General features: G+C 29.9%; 1 long non-coding RNA gene and 1 pseudogene across 1 annotated transcript; one reads left to right on the forward strand and one right to left on the reverse strand.

Moving 5' to 3' along the window:
- Positions 1-1,057: 1,057 nt before the first annotated feature.
- LOC140182673 (uncharacterized) lies at positions 1,058-1,816 on the reverse strand. The gene is made up of 2 exons (XR_011878683.1): positions 1,597-1,816; positions 1,058-1,525 (listed from the first exon to the last, which is right to left on the reverse strand). It is a non-coding gene; the product is annotated as an uncharacterized lncRNA (long non-coding RNA).
- Positions 1,817-2,421: 605 nt separating this feature from the next.
- On the forward strand, positions 2,422-5,423 carry LOC112786824 (zinc finger protein ZOP1-like; annotated as a pseudogene).
- Positions 5,424-8,527: the final 3,104 nt, after the last annotated feature.

Raw genomic sequence — 8,527 nt, forward strand, 5'->3', positions numbered from 1 at the left:
GAGATTAATAAATTTATATTATCAAAAAATGACAATAATAAACTAGTATACAAGAGTTACGCTAATAAACTTTACCAGAACCATAGCAAAAATAATTTTTTTTTTTTATGTAAAACAAGGAATAAAAATTTGAAGAAGATATTATTAATGAATGTTATTGCAAGTTCATTTATCAAATTTAATTTTCTGTCCGTTAGTTTCAAGCTAAGGTCGCTGAGAATGTGCTAAAAGGTTGTTAATGTTGCACTGATTGAGTTACTTGTTGACATGCAGGGGAAAAAAATCGACCTATCTTAAATGTTTGTTATCTTTATAACAGTTTGAAGGAGAAAGAAAAAATCGATTTGAGTGAAGGTTTTTGAGAATCTTACTGTTGCAATCTCTAAGGAGTTAATTTTGTGAACTACATTTTTTGAGTTAATTTTGTTAATTTTGAGAATCTTATTGTACTAAACATTTTTTCATCAACTTCATTCCTTCTTAGCTCAATAGTTCATAATACTTATGGTGTAAATTAAATCTTTTTCACAAAATTAAGGGGACCCAAAGAAAGGTGGAAAAGCTTGCTGTCCACTAATGGGTAATGCCATAGAGGTGCATAACACAAAGATGCAGGTCCAAGTAAAATAAAGAAAGGAATATAGTCATATAAAAGGAATAAGTAAATGGTGAAAACCCCTCCTGCTCAATATCCCTCAACGCTAAGATTCCAACACAAGTTTCTCCATTCACCGACCACTGTTCAGCAAAGGAATCGCAATTGGCCACTCAACAAATAATGTGAGATAAGAACAAATTTATACACTTCCATCTCTAAATTAAGCACTCGTATACAAAAAATGTCTTTTCAGGCTACCACATTAAAAACCATACATCAACATTCAACCTTACAAGACAAGTGCACCGCTTTAACATACATCTATATACTCATATGAATGCAACATTCATATTTCCAGCAAATATATATGGTAACATATATAATTTAGCTCCAACTAAATACCACCAACAGAAGAAGCAGTTCAAATATGCAGCAATATTTAAAATAATAAAATAAATCTGCCACAGCAAAAAAGCATGTATATAGACCTATTCTGTTTGACAATTATGATCACAACCAGATAACTGAAACAGCACAAGTTTCCTTTTGCACTTGCATCTATCACCTATCAAACTAATCACGAGTGATTAACAAAGTAGAACAACTACTATCACATAAGCTACAATAGAATAGTAACAAGCAGATAGAGGTGTGATTCATCCCACACTTCCATTCAAGGTTATGAAATAGAAATCTCTATTACCATTCAGAGCAATTCAAGCCTCAAATTATCTCAATTCTTAACACTCAAACTTAACTCACTTCACCATTAGCATTTACTTTGATCAGGCTTTCGATACTTACATTTCCTAAGTCACTAAAATATTGCCCAACAACTTCGTTATTGCTGCTCTAACCAAGTACCTTGCACTTCACCATTCCACAATCTTTCATTCTAGCAAAATCAAATCAAAGCCCCAACCTACTCTGCATAATGAAAACAATAAAACTTACCAAAAAGAACAAGAGGGATTTAGATCCTGAAAAGATTTCCTCACCGGCATCAATCCCGCAAAGAATCAAACCCTAAACCCACATCCACAGACGGTGCCTCGTTAACTATGATCCGTTTCTATTCATTTCTTACCACCACCGATCCGCACACCAGCGAGCTTCACCCACGCCATTATTGTCCCAATGACCCACAATCGAACAATGCTTCTCCCCCTTCATCTTCACATTCTCCGCCACCACCCAAACAACAGGTCTCCTCTGCGTGAGTTCTTTTCCTACTGTTTCGATTTAATATACCTCCAGTCGATGTCGAAGCCGACTGATTCCAAGCACAGATCTCACGGCAAGCTTTATCTACTACCCATCTAAGCTGGTCATTTTCGACAAAGAAATTCCCAACTTAGGGTCATTTCCGTCAATTCCAACCTCAGAAAACAACAAAACTTAAGTGGGAAACTTGTTCGTACCGAGAACATCAAAGTTCCGAAACCGTACACAAGAACACCAGATAATTTTCCTATAATATGCCACTTGAATAAGGTCTCCTACCCCTTGGCAGCTTATGATTGTTTTTTATTTTGGTCAGACCTTTATTTATTTATTTATTTATTTTTGTCATACACACTTACTTACACTAAAAATTTCATCACTAGCTGGATATATTGGCCATTGGTACCTTAACATTAATTTTGGGCCTAGAGGGGTTTGGTAGACTGCAACTCTATTACGAATCTAATTTTGGGCCTAGATCAGCCCATATAATATTAAAATGCCCAGTACCGAAATGAAACTCTTTAGCACAGAGGCCCATTAAAATTTTTGCTGGTTGTGTTGCAGTAGTTCGAGTTTTCGAGCTCCTCTTTTTCGTTGTCTGAGGTTTTGAAAGTTGAAGACATTTAGGGACGCCTAGTTTCAAAGTTCTAACCATTCCCATAGAGCTTAACGTACATCTCCAAAATTTCTTCATACCCTCCTATTCGAAATCCTAATTTGCTGCCATGACGGAAGTAAACGCCCAATTTTTATTAATTTAATTTCCCTAATTGTATTCCAATGCTTTAGCTTTCTCTAGTTTTTTCTTTTAAATTTACCTTCTATGTTCTCGCACTCAAAATTACTTTTACCACGTTAATTCTCAGTTGTGATACTAGATGTGGCAGATTTGGTACCTAAAAGCCAAATCAATGTAATATTATTTTGGTTTTGTAAATTATAATAATTCACAGAAGTGTAGTTTGATGAAACTGTAAGCTGTGTGCATTTCACTACATTGTTAATATGATATGACTTCTGATTGCTAATGTTGTCAAGTCAACAAATATTTTCAAACCGAAGGTAGTTCTATTGTTTGCATTATATGATCCTGCTTCCTTCATTAGAGAAGAATGCAAATATTAATGTGGATTATTGAGATGTGGTAGTTTGTTCACTTTTACGATGTGTGTAAGTTAGATTTGTGAGTTGTAATGGATTTTGATTGGAGGCACTTTGTTATTGATTACATTTTTTTGTTCTCAGTACTGGGTGAGCCAGGGGAACAAATGGTGTGACTTTTGTAAAATTTATATATCGAACAATCCTTCGAGCATTAGAAATCATGAGCTTGGTCAACGCCACAAAGACAATGTCGCCAAGAGGCTAGCTGTTATGCAAAAGGAGAATGCTGCTAAGGAGAAAGAGCAGAAGGAAACAGCTCACGCCCTTGAGCAAATTGAAGCGGTAAGATCTTTTTACACTTCTCTTATTGATTAAAATGATGCTTACCTAGCTCTTTCTTTCACTGTTTCGAAAACCCTTTGAGTATATACTAGCTTCTGATATAGAAGCGTATGATTTAGATTTATTTCTATGTATATGCCTTTTGTCTAGTTTCACTGGAAAGCTTGCTTGTGAATTAGTAATCATTGCATTTGAAAGAAATGAGATAGCACTTGTTGTGAAAAAGTTAAAAAACAAAGATGATAAAATCACCTTAGTCGGTTCTTTAGTAATAAGAGTATATCAGATCGAGGGCTGTCCGATAGATAGATATTAGATGGGGTTAGAAAATTATATACAAAACCATTTTCATAACTTAGTTTTAATAGCTTGTCTACGACCATGATTTATGATAATAAACAGTATCTTATGTGATCCACATGGCTAACGCATAACTCACAATTCCACATGTATACTATTGCTTATAGTCCAAATATAAGACCTGATTTCAGAATAGCCTTCAAATTCCAAAGGGACTATACAATTTTAGCAACTACGGATTAGGAACTCAAAAATAGGTTGTACAGAATTTGGAAATATCTGGACAAGTGCTAATGTTTTATATGCATTTACACTCAGATGTATAACTTTTGTTATATCCGTGTTCTCTCTTGCAGAAAGCACAGCGCAGCTATCAAAAGGATAAAGCAAAGTTTGGGGAAACCAGAGAATCTCATGAATTGGATGACCAAGGTTGTAAGTATGAGTTTTTGTTTATTTATTTTCTGTATACATGTCTATTAATAATTAATTGGCTTAGTTTGATAGCATTCTGTAGGTATCCCAGAATTAACTCCATAAATAAAAGATAAGGAAATAAAAACTGTTGAACATTTGCAATTTCTTGTATAATCAATCAACTATCTGTGGTAGATTGAGGAGACATAGTCCTCTGTAGATAATAAATAAAAGACCAAATTAACTATCCTTCAAGAATTAAGAGTACTGTGTTGTGTTTCAAGAAACTTCCTAGATAATGTCGAAAATTAGATATGTTTTCATGTCACACCAAGATTAATGAAATGGAAAAATTAGTCGAATAACTATTAACCTTTTTTCCCCTTAGAGAAATTTGGAACTGCTTTGCCTTTTCTCATACTGTGTATCGTTATTTGTTCTCAGTTGAGATTTAAACAAAAAATACATTTTTGCTGCTGTTAAGCATCGATAAAATATCCACTTAGCTTTATATACTCAACTCATGTAACTATGCATTGCGAGTTTCAAGCGTATTTTGTCATGCAATTCTATTTTATGCATACCTGAAGTTGACTGCATAATTTGCAGAATGGCAGTTTGATGACAGTCCAGGTTACTACTACGATAAAACAAATGGATTTTGCAATGATCCAAAATCAGGGTTTTACTATTCTGATGCTATAGGTTTGGGCCTTATTCTTCTCCTTCTCTCATTTTACTATATGAAGTAATATTATATTGATTATTTGATTTCGTCTGTGATTAAGTGACATTACACACTATATCTATAAGTCAATATCGTAGATTATTTAAAACGAAAGGGTGTCGTCTGCAATATCGCCTTCAATGTAATTTACCCTATTAGTTATGGATGGGATCTTTACTCAAGGAAATTTCAACAGGGAAGTGGGTGACTCAAGAAGAAGCATATGCCTCACCTCAGTTTTCGTCAAATGCTAGGATAAGTGGACCAAATTCAAACTCTTTGTCAACTTCACAATCAAAATCAGTTGAAAAGAAAACTGAAAATAAATCTCAAAATGAACTTTCACCGGGGCAAGTTGTTAGTTCTTCTTTGAATCCCAGAAAAAATGTGAAAGATGCCTATTCATCTCTTACTGTCGGCAAGAGAAAGAGAGCTGAAGAGAAGTCCAAAGCCAAAGTTATCTCTGAAGAAGAGAAAGCAGCTCTTAAGGCAAGAGAAGCTGAAAAGAGTAGAAGAGAGGGAGAAATCCTTGTTTGGTTTATACAGTAAACCTTACTAAGTTTGGAAAATTACGTTAACACCCTTCTTCTTCACCCTAAATTTTGTGGGTTATACTTCCTTTGCCTTGTTCTGTTAAAGTAGATGTTGTAATTCTCCCTGTGATTGCACCTTGTAAGATTAATATGTTCCATTTATTTTATACTTGTATATATTTTTTGGCCATTTTGCATGCATATTAACCTCGCTTATAATTTTTGACAATGATTAAATATCACATCACTAATGTGGTTTTCACATGCATTTGAGCATACTACAGTGTACATCATGACAATATAACAAGATTTGTTTCGGCTCATATAACTTAAACCAGTATCTATATATCTTTTTAATATTATCTTTTATTCCATTTTTAGAGGAGAGAGAAAATAAAAAATAAATATTTTTTAAATTTTTTAAATAATTGATACGTAAAAGTGAATATTTAAATTAAATAACAATAAATCTTTAAAAAAGTTCACTAAAAATTGAAAATTAAAGAATAATTAGCATTTCTAAACTTAAAATTAGCATGAAAATAAATTTTCGTATCCGTTTGAAATTATTTAATTTAATGGATCAATACGTTCTGGTTGTTATCGAGCCGTGATATAATATTTTAAAGAAAATGAAAAATAAATCTTTTATCTTTCATCTACAAATGAATTTTTTAACTTTTGTAAATAGGGATATATGGATTTCTGTGTACTGAATTCAAACCATCTGATAGAAAAATCTGTGTCTTCTATTTATTTAAGTCAGATATTTACTTGTATTTTAGTTTGACAAGAGATTTATTTGTCTTCTATTTTTATTTTTATACTATAGAATCTAACGTAAATCACGCTCATTTCATGTGTCACGCGCCAATCAATAATCAATCTATCCTTTTCGCTATATATATATATATATATATATACTCACCTAATGCTCAATCAAAAACCCACGTCAATACATTAGATAGACTTTTCGGATTCTTTTTCTAAACTCAAATAAAAAAAATCTTTAATTTAAAAAAAATTATTCTATCTTTAATTTCCATAATCCAATTTTTTCTGAAGAGAAGTTCGCTCAACACTCAAACTTCATGTATAACAAGTGTAATAACCCGTACCATACACGTGATAAAATTAAAATTATAATTTTAAATTATTCTATTAAAATTAATTTAAATTATAATAATTTAATTAATAAATAAATAATATGATGTGTATTGTTCATGTTTTTTAAATATAATATTAAATATATTAACTCGAATGTAGCTATTAAGTATATAAAAATTATGTTTGAATTATGAATTCTCTAAATAAAATTATGCCGTTTAAAATATTTAAATTATGATTTCAATCATAAATTATAATTATGATTTAAAAAAATTTCTTTGATATAATATTACATTTTTTTTTCCATTTTACTATTAATATATTGATATTGCAAGTCTAAATTACAGTATTTTACTTAATTTTGACTGAAAAAGAAAATAGTTACGTATTTCTATCATTTAATTTATTTAATACACCATGTGCTAACACTAACGGTATTTTTTTAAAAAAAATATATTGATAAAAATAGATATAATATAATTACAAATATAACATAAATAAATAAAATATATAAATAAATGCAAAACCAATATGTTTACCAATGTCTTTGTTAAATTTTATAAATTAGAGAATAAATTATGTATTCGGCTGCTCGGTGATCACATAAATGATCAAGTAATTAGATTGTAAATTGATCTCATAGTGTACATCTTATTTTTTCTCATTTTTGAATGAAAGTGAGAATTACGAAAGTAAGTAGTAATACATAAAGAAAAAAAATTGCAACACAACACATAATTATTACCAAAAGAAATATTCATATTAAAATATTAAAATTTTACATACTGCAAATCATGAAGATCATCAATCATAATGTACTGATCACTTTTCTCTATTTTTGACCATGATATAAGTTTTTCTTTTCCCGTCAAGAGTCTAATAACATTTAATTGAACAAAAAATAATTGAATTAAAAGTAACAAATTAAGAATAAATGAGTGAATAATATAAGAAATTATAACTTCGTACGTATATAAAATAAAGAAAATTGACTGATTTATTTTATGTTAAACGATAAAATTAACAATAGTATATTAATAAAAGGATATCCTTTAAAAAAAGTCACAATACAATTTCAAATATTTTCATAAATAAACTGTTAAAATTTTTGTTGTCAATAAAATGATGCTATTATACAATTTTTTGGCAAAATTGAAAATCAAAAGGAAAATAATTGTGTGTGAGTTAATATAAATTAATTACGTACCAAATAAGTAGAATCATTCATTTGTTTGTTTCAATATATCAGTATGGGCAAGCAAATTAAAATGATTATCTGAAATTTTACGATCATCGACGGTGTGTACTATCGTGACTCCTTCTTAAAAGATATTTTGTATGTGTGTACAGTCAGAAGATATATTCCGCTTGATTTCTCAATCTCAAAATTTGAGAAGACATAGACCTTCCTTTCTACTAATTCATTCTCAAATATTTTTATCAAATAATTCTTGATTGAATAATAAATTTTATCATACTACAAAATAAATTAAATATAAAAGCTATTAGCATTTACAAAGCTATTAAAAAAAATTGTCTTTGACTTGTGAAATGGTGTACTTATAAAATTAACTTAAAATATGAACTACAAATATTTATAAGAATTAATTTTGATGCACTGACGGTGTAAAGTAGTTTTACACATGCATCTAATTACGTAATGACACATCAATAAAAATAAATACCTTTCACATTGACCGTGTGAGTGGTCATCCAAAAAAACGTATGTGATTGCACAACTGTGTTACACTATCAGTGCATCGAAATTAAACTCTATTTATAAATTGAACTTAGCATTACTTGAAAAAATTTAGTAAATGAATAAATTAATCTTATCATCTATTAGAACTATTTCTATGTAAGCCGTCTTACTCTTGTCAAACTTGGATGAGACTTTCTATAGCCTTATAATTTTTGTCTTTATTTTTCATATTTTCTCTTCGTATAATCTATTATAGGTGATATTATTGATAGAATCGTAGTCAATAGTCATTAGGTATGGAAAAAAAATAGAATAAAGATTATATCAAAATTATAAATTTTTTAAATGATAACATGAAAGGAAATTTACTATTGCTTATTATATATACTAATATGTCAATAATTTTAAAAATATACTAATAATACGAATAGTCTAAGCATAATTGTACTACAGTTATAATAAATTTAGTT

The sequence above is a fragment of the Arachis hypogaea genome, chromosome 20, assembly GCF_003086295.3.
Source record: "Arachis hypogaea cultivar Tifrunner chromosome 20, arahy.Tifrunner.gnm2.J5K5, whole genome shotgun sequence".
In the NCBI taxonomy this organism is placed as follows: domain Eukaryota; kingdom Viridiplantae; phylum Streptophyta; class Magnoliopsida; order Fabales; family Fabaceae; genus Arachis; species Arachis hypogaea.